Source organism: Zeugodacus cucurbitae, chromosome 2, assembly GCF_028554725.1.
Source record: "Zeugodacus cucurbitae isolate PBARC_wt_2022May chromosome 2, idZeuCucr1.2, whole genome shotgun sequence".
Taxonomy (NCBI): domain Eukaryota; kingdom Metazoa; phylum Arthropoda; class Insecta; order Diptera; family Tephritidae; genus Zeugodacus; species Zeugodacus cucurbitae.
Window position 1 is genome coordinate 71,112,655 of NC_071667.1, and position 15,726 is coordinate 71,128,380.

Consider the following 15,726-nt stretch of genomic DNA (forward strand, 5'->3'; position numbering starts at 1 on the left):
TGTCGTGAGCGCAAGTTTCACTCGCAGTTGGCGAATATTTATGGGTGCTCATACACACACACACGTACGGAACTCTAAGCCGGCGCTAAAGAGTGAACGAAAGCTTTGCATATCAACAATTTTTGGTGAAAAGCTGCACGGCAAAAGTGTGTCTAACTGCTGATACCCGGTCTCAACAAATAACACGCAGACACACACACATACACACTTATACACTGACAGCTGACAGTCAATCAATGGAGTGCGCTGATAAGCGTATACACTTTAATGTGACTTAATGGTTGAGCGTGTGAAAGCATAAAAGCGGCTGAAAATCATTAGCAAGCGCACACATGAGCTGATATTTCTGTTATTTGCAATTGTTTTTGTTTTTTTGTATTTGTTATTGTATTTGTAAGTGTAATACATTTAATTGCTGTACAGCTTCCGTTGTCACTCATACGCCCTGTCTGCTCGCGCACAGCGCACAGTACAAAGCAAACGCACAAAAGTATGCTACATGCAGCATACTCACCATGCGTAAAACTCACCACACGCACTTCCTGCTGCTGCTGCTGCTGCTGCCTGCATGACGACTGCATGCGATTTGCTGCAGACTTCAGTTGGTAATTTACGCTCGAGCCGCAAGCACTTGTGGACGTCGCGTGTGAACTTTTGCAACCTATAACCGCAGCTATACTACCAGACAACAACAGCAACAACAACAACAACAACAAAAGCAACAGCAATAGCAATAGCAAGTGCTCTGCAGCAACAGTGAAGTTTTGTAAGAGTCAGTTGGAGAGTTGAAATTGAATCGGCGTTCGAGTAGAGTCGTTTAATTAGACAGATCCTTGCTTTGTGTATCTTTGCTTAAGTCTCAAGTATAACGGTTTGTAAGTTTTGTTTTGTTGTTATAGTTGACCGCAGCAGCTGTTGCAACTCATTAAAGAAACTCACATACACACATATAGAGTTATGTTTCAGTGTGTGCATTTGCTTTAAACGACCGCCAATTACAGTATACGCGCATTAAATCAGACACACACACGCACACACACCACTACAACGCATTTATTGACTTATCTTTAAAGCTGTAAAAAGCATAGTTTAACGGTTTTATTGCAGTTTCTGCATTTACGAGCAAACATATCATACACGCTCGGTGTACACGCATGAGTGGCGCTAAAACAGTGAACGGGACTTTTGTGCGCAAAGCATATGCTACAGAGTCGTGAAAAAAAGGAAAATTCAAAATTTTTAGTATTTCTTGAGAATTCATATTAAAGCAAATACCGTTAAAGCGCGTGTTAAAGCAACCAAATGAACAATAAATCACATTGACTTTCTGACGGACGGTCGCTCGTGTTGTAAGTTTACAATTACATTAACGGGATTCAATTAGCGGGCAGGCAAAGACAAGCGCGAGCTCAAAGTGAAGCGAAAGAACAAAAACAAAAAAAATAAAATAAAAAAAGTGTATAAAGAAGAACAACTCGCTAAACCAGTTGTAATCAGAAAAGTAGTGAACAAAACCGAAAACCCGGATAGCTTAACAAGCATACAACAAAAAAAAAAAAAAACAAAAAAAAAAAACAGACAGACATACTAGTCGGTCGACTGTAACCCCAGCAGTAGCCGTCTAATTAGAAGCAACGCCGCGTCCGTCAAACAAAACAAAAACCAGCGCACAGCAGTCACCAGCAAAACACCGCAGCAGTTGTAACCGGAGACACAGCGGTGCAAGTTAGAGATACCAAGCGTGCAACAACAACAACAGGAGGAACAACACAAACAATAAATACAACAGCAAACATTCGTCGAGCTTGAGTTAGCATCGCTTCGCGTACAAAAGGAATTCTCATCGACGCACCAACAGAAGATGATAAGTAAGTCAGTGAGGGAGTGAGAGAGTGTGTGTGTGTGAGTGAGCTGTGTGACAGCAGCTACATATTCGCTGTGCGCTGTGAAAAATTATTAACATCCTTTGAGTCTTCTCTGATTTTATTGTCTCACATTTCTGGCATTTTGCTTTTGCACTTCTTTTTTTTTACTGTTGCTTTTGTAATTTAGCCTCTTTACGCTTTTATTGCCACTTTCGCCGCAAGTGCCCTAAACAGCTCCCGCTACGGTTTTATGTAGCTAATAATTAAAGTTGGCGTTAAAAGTTGACGCTTAACGCTGTGTATTTGCGGCAGTGAGTGGCACTTAGTGTGCTTTATTTCAGCGCACTGTGGTGCAGAATAGTTGTTAGTTGAAGCTGTTAGTATAGGGATGAGGAAATAAGATTTTTCAATTAAAAATTAAGTTTCAGTTAATCTTTTATGTTACTCTCTTTAACACTTCAAATACTTTAGGATTGGTTAGTAACTTGTTAAATTTTCAGCAAAATTGTTTCCTAGTTTCTAAACTATAATAATTTGTATCCATATAACAGCTAAGACCACAAAATATTTTAGTTTAATGTATAATCATGTACAGGTTAAAGGATTACATGGGTTTGGTATACAAAAAAATATTTATTTCATTCAAATTTTTTCTGTCTTATAGATACATATTTAAAGAATAATTTCTGATATTTTCAAAAAAAAAAAAAAAATTAAAACTCCTCCATTGTGACGTCATTTCCGGTGACCCCTCGGAAAAATGGTGCGTCAGCGTTGTCAGCATAACTACTGACAGGATCAAAAATGAAAAAAACAAAATTAGTGTTATAGTTAAGACCATAAACTCGTGCTTGAACGAAGGTAAGACAAAAAAGTGAAAATTGGAATTTTGGCAGACATTTTTCCAAAAATATAAAAACTTCCTTCAAATTTGCTTAATTTTTTTTTTTTTTAATAGTTGTAATTGAAAAAAATCCTTCGTCCGAACACGAGTAAATTGTATCTGGAAGACCTGTTCAAAATTTCATGAAGATCGGTTGAGTAGTTTTCGAGAACATTTGACAACCGACTTTGAAAACGGTTCCGAGAAAAACGCGTTTAAAGTTTTGAGTAACAATAGTATCTACTTGAGTTGGAGCGCACACTGTCCAAAGGCTGTATCTCCGAAACTATTATTCGGATCGACTTGAAAATTTAGGATAATATTCTTGAGACGTTGTAAATTAATAATAAAACTACCGATTTTTTGAACCCACGGAAACCATGTAACTCCTTAAGGGAATATTCCTTTAACTCAGGAATATCCAACCGACATTTAACTTTGTGGTAGTTCTCTAGACCAAGAAGTGAATGAATGGCATTATTTTTAACGTACTTCTTTAGTTTGTATTTATCTAAAGATATTTGATTGTTGTTATACGTGATGTGTTAAAAAAATGACGGGATTTCCAAACGGCCAATTTAATTATGCTTATTATGTTGATATATATGCTCTGAAGTACGATAAAATTTCCAGTTGTATTCATTGCTTACCTCGTCTGTAGCATCGACTAAGGTAAAACGTGTTTTTCTAAGCTTGTTCCTTGGGAGGTGTATCGATGATTGGTAGAAGCGCATAAGAGCATAATTTCGAATGGATGCTATTTTAAAGGCGATAAAATAAATAACAAAATACCGAAAAAAACGAAAATCTCCCGTTATTTTTTGAACTCATTTATATATAATTGAAACCTCTACAAGAATCGACTAAACTAGTAGTGTAATAATTAATGAAATGAAATAAATGCGCGTGAAAAGCAGAATAATTTAATTTATTTAATAATATAATTTATTCGTGTTCAAATTTATCGGTAATACATAATTTAAACTATACCAAAAAGAGACCATTTCAATAAATATATCAAATAATTTAGCGACAACCTTTATATTCAACAGGTTGCTCATACGCCGCAGCAATGACTTCTTTCGACAACAATGAAACTATTAGGTCTACAACTTTGCTTCCGCCGTTTTTTTTTTGTAAATTAAAGGTTTTTTGTATAAAAACGGTTACAAATGAAATCTCTACAAATATTTTGTTGGGTTAATGTTGACACAAATGTCCAAGATCGATATAAAACGATTTAATCGATTTAATCGACCAATGCTTGACTCTGGAGACATCTATTGGAAAATGGCAAATGGAAGCAAAGTTGTAGACCTAATAAAAAAAATGCCCAAAATTTCAAATATTTAAAACAAATTACATCGTGATTATTGAGATTTTCAAAGCATAATTTGAAAATAGTGGTTACTCATACGCCCTGACACAATGCTGATTTCTTTCTTTTGGCTAAATTATAATTGTTGCTCTTGATGAGCATTCACTTGCTTTGTTCTCATTTTAAAGAATATTACTTCATTTACAAAAAAAAAGAAACATTTAAATTTTATAATGATTTCACATGATACTCGAAATGATAGTATAAGGGCAAGAGGCACGGTTAGAACTTTACTCGATTACATCAATTATATATTCCCACTCTAACTTAATTCATATATTTTGTCAAATTTGTTTAAATAAATAAATAAATAAATACAATTCTGAAATAAAAAACGAGAATAGAAAAGAAAAATCTGCAGAGTGGTGACTGCTACTGAGAAATACAAGTTTTATTCTACCTCTTCTTACTTAATGTCCCGTATTCTACGCAATCATTGACATGCTATGGAAACCGCCGAAAAGTTTATGTCATTCTCTCTTGAAAGAAGCAGTAAAAATATCTAGCCGCAATAGAATACTTACACTTGTACAAAAAGAAACTTTAATATGCGCTGATAGCACTGTAAGCAAACTTTTAAATACAAAGCGAAAGAGAAGAGCAGAATATGTATGGGATGTGGAAGGTGGCTATGCTATTGCGTTTGATAAAATTATGCTTGGGTTCATATTTATTTTATTTTAATTATTTTCGTCTCTTTTAAATTTTGATATTTTCTATCTTTTGCAAATGAGTGGAAATATGTTAAAAGAAGAAGCATATAACGTATTTCTTATTTTTAGAACTTGTTATTTAAATATTTTTCCTTTCAAACAATATTTGGATGTTTAGTATATTTTTACATAAAAAATTCAAAATAAAAATAAATATTATTATAATTTATCAGATTATATTATTATAATCAGCATTGCAGTAAAGGATTTTTTTTAAATATTAAATTCATCATAATTTCCCTCATCAGGGGTTTGGTTCTTCTCGTTACTCGAAACTTTACCACTTTCTTTGCTGTCAAGTAAAGTTTCCTTACCGGTTCAACTTTTCGTCCAAACTGCAAAGCGACTATTCACATGTATACAATAAATATATACATACACACACATACATATACATCTGTATACATATAGACGAGCAAAACGTTATTTTATCATTTATGCTGCGCTGCATTTCTACTATTCCCACAATTCCTACAATATAGAGATAGACGCTGCATGCCTTTCTCCGCAAAAAGTAAAGAATGTCAACACAGTGGCAGCTTTGGCTTGCTTGAGTGCTTTAATTCATCTCTTCTCACGTTCAAGTTATGTGAAGTAAGTACAATTGGCTTTTTAATGGCTAAAACAACTTGGAGAAAAAGTTAGTCGTGCCAAAGTAAATTTTCATTTTTCGCTGACTGTTGCAAATCTACGTATGAATTTAGCCAAAGCTGCACCTTGTAGATGTACATTTATTATCATCATTATATACATATATATAAATTTCTACTTTTGCTACACTTCTGCTCGTTTGGTCGAACTTCGTATTTGTCGGTATGCCGTATTTTGGCAAAGTTGAAAGTGCCAGTGATGAGAAAATATACAACGAGTGCTTAAGTATTAAGTATGCAAATATAACGGTGCAAGTAGTATTTATTATTCAAAAATTTCAAAATTTTCTTCTTCTTCTTTATTACTCTTCTTCTAAATTTTTGGCTTCTTTAAGTTCGCTTTATTGCATATTATGTGGTTTAGATGATGAAGACTTAATTGAAATGAATTTCGGAAAATTTGTGCAGTATGGGTGAGGCAATTGCGCAGCTGCTATAATATATTCATTAGGCTTTCTCTCATATTTATTAACAAAAATTATTATCGCATGTTTTTTCGTTGAAAATAATGAAAACTTTACTGAAATTCTTGAAATCGAAAATTATTTAATTATTTGTGGAAAAAAGCTATATAGTAAGTCATAAAAATATTAGAAGTAGTTTGCATTTCGATCTCCTAATGAAGAACGAAAGCATAGAAATCAGTTTTAAACGACTTTGGACAATTTATTTATGTTACTCATACGCCGTGTACCCTCAAAATAACACTATTTATTAAAGGAAAAGCTATAGGCTCAATTTAGTTAGATTTAGTTTAGATACGATATTTAAAATAAAGTAAGTATTGTGCAATACAATACAACAATAAATATATTGTACAATACTTTCCGAAATCCATTACACTTCTATTGTTTACGCATACGCCGTGGCATATCACTAATACGTGGGTAAAAAGGCTCGAGACATGCAATTTTCTATTATATTATCAGCAGATAGAAAGTGGTAGAGTTGCACATATGTATAATAGTCTTCCAATTAAATTTTTAATAAATCAAAAAAGCCTTACTAAAGTCTTTCTAAAAATCTTTTCGCTCTCTCTTCGTATTTTATTTAAAAATATTTCACCGAAATATTTATTTCCCTTCCAACGCAAGCCTGTAGTAAAGAATTCTTCGAAACATTCTCCCATTAATGTAAGCGCATTAAGCAATGCTAATTCCGTACACATTCTGCATGTAATTTTAAGAGAGTACTGTACTGCAAAATTGAATTTTATTCGATTTAATCTACCAAAGTTACCTATTAAACGCAGCAGCAGCGGAGGCTGGCAGCGCCTAGCATACCAGCTGCGTGTAAGTATGCTTGTTTGTAAGTATTTAAATAATCCTTACCAAGTTATCTATTAACAAATTTGACAGATCCTCTTGGGGTGCGCTGCCTGGTGCTTCGTAGTGCTCCTTGCCGGCAGCATTTACATATTTATAAAAGACTTTAATGCCTGAACTTTGGCAAAAATGTTAGAATAGGAATTTACGCAAATTCATGTCGATGGAATTTCGCTTTGGTCTGGTAATTGAATTTTTAATGTGGGTAACAAGAGGCTGTCGGCAACCCGAAAGGCAGCCGATAACAAAGTGATGCAGCAATAAAAAAAGTAATGCCAACAAGTAGAAAATACAAGAAAGAAAAGGCTGTTAGTGTTTGAACGAAAAACAACGAAAATGCAACAAAAGAAGAGCGGCAAGTTTTGAAGGCAATTTGTTGTTGTTTTAATTGGGGTGAGTGGCTGTGTGTCGGGACGGTGTGGTATGTGTGGTTGTGTGTCGACTATGGAATGTCTTTAATTAACACTAAATTTTAATTATATAATAATTTATTTCAAGCTTACAAAAAAATTTAAAACCTCATATTTATGCACGAAAATGTAAGCCCTGCCGGAAAATGGAATAAATGATTTTAAAATAGGTATGAATTATGAATTATGAATTATGAATTATGAATTATGAATTATGAATTATGAATCGTGAATTATGAATTATGAATTATGAATTATGAATTATGAATTATGAATTATGAATTGTGAATTATGAATTATGAATTATGTATTATTAATTATGAATTGTGAACTAAGAATTTTTATACAAACTGTCAGTTTTTCTGCTAATTTTAACAACGAAGAGATAAAAGCGTATCTATTCGCAAGAATCAACTCAATTTCCTAGAGGCCACAAGAGAATATGTATGTGCTTCAGAATATACACCAATTTGTGTGCACTGGCATGTTGAATGTAAAGCCACTGGAAAGCAAGACTGCCAATTTAAAATTTAATCGACGTGTAGGCACTCGTAGCCAACAAAACGGGTCAAATATTCGAGTCATTGGGCCTATTCGCTTGATCGGCTGTCGGCTGTGTGCCCAATTGATGTGCGTGGCCAATATAAATAGCAACAGCAGTGAATATTCACAGAGGGAGGAAGAGACAAATAGGAAGGAAAAAATTCGAAGAAAAAAAAATCAATGGGTTAGCGACATGACAAAAATGCGGCACAGTGGCTAAATGTAGCCCAATTCTCCCACACTCTCTACAAGTTGGGGGTACAACAATTGTCTCTGAAATATTAGCAGCTGCTTTTTATATGGTATAGTTGCCCAACTACTCTCTAGTTGCGCTGTGGAAGGGGGTGAACGGCTACACACGCTTTTGACTTTATCGAGCGGAAGCTTGAGAAGCGTTGCCATTAAATTTCCTGCCGTTGTAGCGCTTGCTAAAGCTGCCGCTTTTTCTGCACAGATATGTGTTATTGTTTCTCTCGAATGTGTTTCCGGATTCGTGTCGGAACATGCGTTACTCGTCGCGGTTGTTAGCCGCATACGGCGGCATACACATGTACATACACCGAAACTTGTAGCAGTTACCCGCTGGGGCAAGTGGCAACGGGTTGTGAAAGGCAAGCGCGAGCTGACACAATGTTGCCTCCTGGGACTTTTCTGACATTTTTATGCTGACTTCCCTTACCGACAAGCATGTGCGAAGTATTGTCAGAAGTAGAATACAAGCATACCGTTTATATGTGCTTTAAATTGTTTGTGTAGATTTATTTAGTACTTGAAGCAGTCTGGCTGAAAATTTAAGTGTTTTTTTTCTTATTTAAATTTTTGCATGGAAAGACGAATTGAAATTTATATTGAAGTAAATGCAATAAAAAGTGGAGAAAATGCGCAACATAGTTTTGTACTGTTGTGACTCTTTTGCTATATCCAGCGGGACGAAAAAATTAATTTGGGAAAAATCCAAAATTTGTTATTCTTACAAATTCTAAAGCGAAAGTAATAATACTTGTCAATCGAACAAGCAACTGGTATAAAATTAAGAGACTGGTATGATACAATTATAATTTAATGGAGATAAAGTAACTATAACTATTAACTGGACTATCGTAAGGTCCAGCAAAGGATTGGTGTAAATCAAGAGTAATTCGAAGCATTATTAGGTGTACTGGAAAATAACAACAACAATCGATTATTTGATCCCTCAGCGTATATCTCTTGCTTTTCTAAACCCTACAGTAATACACTTACCAGAGTGGTATATGTATGTGCCTACACAAATGATCGCTGATATCGATATGGTTTTATCAGTTCAATACAGGCTTTCAATCATTCTTCACACGCTTTGTTTGCCAAAATAAATTTATAACACACACATAATGCTACAAGACAGCAGCAGGGTATCACACACACGCGCACATAATCGAGCATAAGCCTTTATTATGTAAGTGCATATATCGAAATAACAATATAAATTTCAAAGTCTTCGAGTGTTTGACATGACATCCACAGTATTGCGTTGCCAATGTGAAGTTAAGTGCAGGGCAAAAGTTGCGAAAACGCGTAGACACCGCTGCGCCATATAGCAAAAACAACAAAAACAATTTAAAAAAATAAAAATGCCAAATTATCGAAGAGAGACAGAATAAATAAAATAAAATAAAGTGTATTGTATTATGCGGAAAATGCGAAAAAAAAGCATAATGTGCAGCGTCGAGAAGAAATTGAAAAATGAAACAAAAATACAGTAACAACAACATGTAGTCTTCTGCTATATAAAATATGTCGATGTGAACTGACACCGCCTTACATGCGTACACTTGTCACTGACAGCCACAAGCTTTGAATCTGTCACAAGCGGTAGCGCTTTTCTTCTATCCGCCGCGCCGTGGCAAAGAGCAGACAACAAGGACTTGACTTGGCGTTATTAAAGGAATCCTTATCGTGTGACTTTCACACGTACGTTGGTCATATGCCAACAAGCATTTTTGGTTGATATGGGTGCTGGAGATATAAGATAGATAGATGAGTCAAATATTAATTCTCAATTGTTACTCAACTTAACCATATTGAACGTAATTCATAATTACAACAACAAAACACTCAGGCTAGCCGAAAACCACTCGAACATCCATTATAAATTGAAGATAAAGAATTGAGAAGTGGTTAATCTCATTCAATAATATTTAAACTCAACTTGAGAATAATTATATGCCGTTTTCTCTCTCTTCTCGCTCACTGGGTTGCATCTTCATTTATTGTGCTGTATACCGTTATTGTGCGCGCGTAGCAGCTGACAAACGCCAAAACAGAGCAATTTCGCACCGAGCAACTGACAGTTGGTACCATTGACATTGTCTGCTTATTTCGTCGTGCAATTGTTGTGAGCGTCTTATTAAATATCAACACAGATGTCTAAGCCTTTCATTGACAATGTGGCAAATGCCGTTGTAAACAGATTTACATTGTCTCCCTGTATGCAATACTCCAAGTGTATTTAAATATTTTTAGATTTTCGTATTTCCTACTTCAAAACGTCAGCGAGATGAAAAACAACAAACGCCAGATACTTTTGTGGCATGAGACAACTTTGAAGCGTGAAAAGTAGCACAAAGCCGCTGCGCAGCTTTTAATGCAGAAAAGTAATTTAGAAGATTTCCCATTTCATATTGAAGTCTTTGAATGTATTAAAAATTTGTTGCTTTTAGCTGTAAAGTAATTTGATCGTAATTGTTTGCAAGTTGTAAGAATATTTTAATGTATTATGTGATTGTTATTTGCTACCTTGAGACGTGGAATGTCTTAAAGGTATATAATATTAGAAGGCGAGTATATTTTTCAAATCACAATAATTGTAATTGCATACAATATTTATCATTTTTCAAATTTTTGAGTGTTTAGCTATCTATTTCGCAATTTTTCCTCCCTTTTTATACATATATCAATAATACAACTTCTTTCGAAAATGATTTTTCAGTTAATTGATACCTTCCCTAGTTGAATAATATTAAATAATCATATTAGGTAGCCACATTCAATCGCCATTCTTTAGAGAGCAGTGAATCAATCAAGCAACTGGTATAAATCACCTAAACTGGTATAATTAAGTGATAGCATGAGTTTATCTTGGAAAATATTTCACCCCGTATATTTTATAAACCTGAATGAAAAAACGTAAATTTCAAGTAGAACGAATTTCAAATCGAAAAGGCTTATGGATTTCGAATAGGATTAAATCATATTTCGAAGAACACATGAGAAACATAATTCCGAGTGAAAGAAATTTATGAAAAATTTATTTTTTCAAGCACAAATAATAACTATTTTGCAAACCAAAAACAGCTAGGTGGCATATACTTTCATCTCAGACTTGTTTTCAAATCCAAATTCAGAACTTTTATATTTGCCATCGCCAGTCAGCAAACCTTCGAGCGCATTTCTGCTGAAGCAAGATGATTGTTTAATGTATAATATGTATGTGATTGGCGTTGAACCATTTAGCCGGTATCGATGATAGCGCGCCATCATCAGCGGGAAGAGACTCAGTTCGGCGTCAGTTAGAGATCCCAAGTATAACCAGGTCGGTCTCCACTGGTCCCTCCAATGGAGTGTAGGCCTTCCCCTTCATCGGCTTCCACCAGCGGGTACTGCATCGAACACTTTCAGAGCTGAAGTGTTTTCGCCCATTCGGACAACATGACCTAGCCAGCGTAGACGATTACTTTTTATTCGCTGATCTTTAACTCGTATAGCTCATCGTTCCACCGCCTGCGGTATTCGCCGTTGCCAATGTTCTGAGGACCATAAATCTTGCGCAAAATTGTCCTCTCGAAAACTTCTAGTATCGTCTCATCTGATGTTGATATTGTCCAAGCTTATGCATCATAAAGCAGAACGGGAATAATGAGCGACTTGTAGAGTATGATTTTGGTTCGTCGAGAGAGGTCTTTAGTTTTCAATTGCCTACTCAGTCCAAAGTAACACCTGTTGGCAAGAGAGATTCTGCGCTGGATTTCGAGGCTGACATTATTGGTGTTGTTGATACTGGATCACAGGTATACGAAATTATCTACGCTTCGAAGTTATGACTGTTAACTAGTACCTTTAACAAAGCACGGAGAAGCTCAGATCAATAAAATTTTAAAACATTTTTTGGAAGAAATTTTTTTTTGGTTCATAGAATATATTTTCTATTACATTCCTAAAATAAAGTAATATCAATTTTTTTTTTCAAAAATGAAAAATTTACCATAAATTTACATAATTTAAACCGTATTAATTTTGTGTACTTATTTTCTCACTCCAGCACATTCAAAAAATAATACAACCACACCCATTTCAAGCGCCATAACAATACACATTTATGGTGAGCTATCAACCTGCTCAACACACTTATTCAAATATGTGACACTAAGCATCTTAAAATATACAGTTAAACACATGTGTGCACACTTCATTAACACATAAAACGTTGTTACCCCCCGTCACATCCTCACCTTGGCACTTGGCAACGTTTGGGCATATTAATAAAATACAATAGCTTGCGGCGTTCCAATCATTAGCCAAGCCACATAGCCACATATTCACACATCAGCTGTCGTCACACGCATTTGCATTTAAGCACAATTTTGTGTATGTGTGTGTGTGTGAGTCTGCTTCAACTTCGTGAAGTCATGTCGCCACATTTGTTTAATAGTTAATTGTATGTTGCAAACGTGCAACAGTGTGTTGCAATGACTCGAGACAGTTTATAAAGTTGTCTATTTGATAATTTTACACACATACACATATGAATATATGTATATATGTTTGGATGCATGTGTAATACCATAACGCTCATTAGCTACACACGCGCATAATGAGCTGGCAGTTGAAGTCCTTTGACCGTTTGCTACCATGGAGGTCGCAAGTGAAGTAATGTGAGAATTAGCATAAGCAGGCAATGAGGCGACAATGCACAAAACACACTTTTATCTTTCGCCACCGACACTTGTCTACCACGCCTCGGATTCCCAACTGCCCGCCACCTCACGCCTCTGCTGCAAGTGCATTTAAATGCTTTGTTTACCGCAATGCCGCTACATACAAATACAACAAAGGCAAGTCAAGTTAGGCGGATTAAACGGATTTCCACCATTATGCTTCAACTATTGTGCAGCAGGCCAAGCGGGAGCGGTGGGTCAAGGATTCTGCAGTTAACATTTCTGTGGCTGCCTTTTGTTGTTGTTTGTATGTGGTAAATAGTAGGCTTCATATTCCACGCTTTTTAGCCGCGTCGCTTGAAGCACAATTCTAATTAAAGTGGGTAGTTTGTAGTTGAGTTTTCGGAAAAACAGCAAAAGGACGCAGATAATTGTAGTGAAAGGATTTGACTCGTAAGTAGTTTGTTTTTGTAGTTTTAATTTAAATGTGTTTTTCATCATTAGGCAAGTACAGTGAATTACCATTCCTGTTGTAATTAAGGCTATGCATTCTAATCAAGTTAACTATTACCAACAACGATATACTTAGTATTTTCAGTTCTTAAATATTTGCCGGCACTTTTTTTAATATATAACCAATATTAAGGAAAAAAGTATATAAATGCATATTAATTGGCAATTATTTATTAATTGTATTTACATTAAAATCGCTAAAATGCGTGCAATCGTAAACACCCATTAAATATACATCCAATTGCTGTGACCATAAGTGGCATTAATTTGCAATTAATTATTTACAATTCGCATTAAAGCTTTTTAAATTATGTGAGATATAACAGAAGGGATTTTAAAGATAATAAAAACTAAATTAACGATATTAAATTTAAATTGAAAATGCTTTTTTTTTAGCCTATGCATATTTATACAACGTTCAAAAAATGTCACAAGTCAAGTGAGCAGGTCTCAAACAAAAAAATAACGCAAAGCAAAAAATAAAAGAAAAAGTTTAACTGGCAATTAAAATAACTTTTACTTACATTTGCTACTCACTTCAATTGTTATAAAGAAATCGGGATGATAATTATCATGAAATAAAAGCTTTGTAGTCATCGCAACAGCGAAGTGTTAGGGTTATGATATTTCTATAGAATTGTGCCTTACAAAGAGGGGAAAATGAAATGAATATAAGAGAATAAAGAAAAATATCAACAGAGCAATAAAAAAATTATAAAAAAGAAAAAAAAAATGTTTTCAATCTGTACTCTTCTCTTAGTCGTAGAACATAAAGTAGTAAATGAACATTCTTTCACTTCACTTTTCTATAAGGTGTCTGTTGTCAGAATTCTGTCAATATGAATTAAATAGTGTTGGAGGGCTGGGGTAATTCTTGCATCGATTTCAAATATTTCTACATTACATACATCCAAGGTTATACATTCCCTTAATTTTGCTAAGATATATATAATATGAAGTTTGAAAAACACTATATACCTTACATTGGACTATAGGAATTCCCGGTTTTAAGGATTTCCGGCACAGAGGCACACTATTGAAAGGAAAATATTTTCTCTAATTTTATTTTAGAATATGTGAGAGATTTTCTTACATTTTCGGCAAATGAATCGGTTGACTACAATCACGTATATAGATCCTGATGTTCGATAACAGGGAACTTGAAAAGTTAGAGTCCGGTTTCGGCGTATTAGTTGAAAGTTTTGTTCGGATATCTTCAGATTAGGTTGGAAAATATCTCCATTCCGCTTTTTTGCTCTTTGTTCAATACTTTATAAAAAGTGTTACAGTGATCGGATTTAGTTCAAATATGCGCCGTTTCGTTCGATCTAGTCAGCAACTTCATAATACCCCCCATGTAGAAGCCCTCATCCTTATTTGCGAAGAACTCGGACAGCCACTTTTAACAAGCCTCCTTTGAGTACAACTTTACACCACCAAGGGCGTTCGCCATGGACAGCAACAGGTGATAATCACTTGGCGCTTTGTCCGGGCTATATGGTGGATGCGATAAAACCTCCCATCCGAGCACCCGTAGCTTCTGACGAGTCATCAACGAAGTGTGTGGTCTGGCGATGTCCTGGTGGAACACTACACCCTTCCTGTTGGCCAATTCTGAACGCTTCTGGTCGATCGCCTGCTTCAAGCGGTCCAGTTGTTCGAGTAGATGGTAGAATTAAGCGTCTGGCCATATGGGAGCAGCTCATAGTGGATGATTGCCTTTGCACAGCAAAACCCTCCTGGCCGTTAATTTCGGCTTGGCCACTGTTTGGGGCGATTCACCTCCTTTCACGACAGTTTTCTCTTGATATTGTCGTATGCGAAGCATTTTTCGTGGCCAGTCACCATCCGCTTCAAAAATGGGTGACTTCAAATATGAGGTATAAGGAATGTGGGCGTGGGTGTGAACCGACTTGTGTTTTATTTAATTCGCCAACTTAACTATGTTGTCCTCCTGGACCAACTTTCTAAAAACAATATATAAATATGACATTTTTCTAACCATTTCGGTTCTAATCTTGTATTTCTCCCGACTAGTTTGTTGTTTCACAGCAGGCCCGTTCTATATACTACCGCTGATGCCTTAAAACTGTATTCACTTACTTTTTCAAACAACTGTTTATATCCTAAAACTTTCTAATTTAAAAACTCACTCGTAACAAAAAATAATACCATATCACACTTAAAAGAACACAAGTGTCTTTTGTATGGCACATCACTTCGAGTGCCTTCGCTACCAGCTGTAAGCTTATAGAATATTTTTGTGGTTACGAGCTCTTGAGAATTCATTGAAGTACATAAAAGCCAGTTGCCGCCGAAGTGAGTTGTCAAGTGTCTAAATGCAAAAAAATGCAAAAATAAAGAATGAAGTACAAGCGAGACATGTGTGTTAGGCTCTAAATAACGGTGCGAGTCATAAAGCGAGTAGGTGAAAAACGGTAAAGGTTGCAGAAAGCATAAAAACCGTAATATAACTGTATATTAATATAGCAAAAATTGATGGCCTGCATATAAATATGTGTAGAGTGAGGTT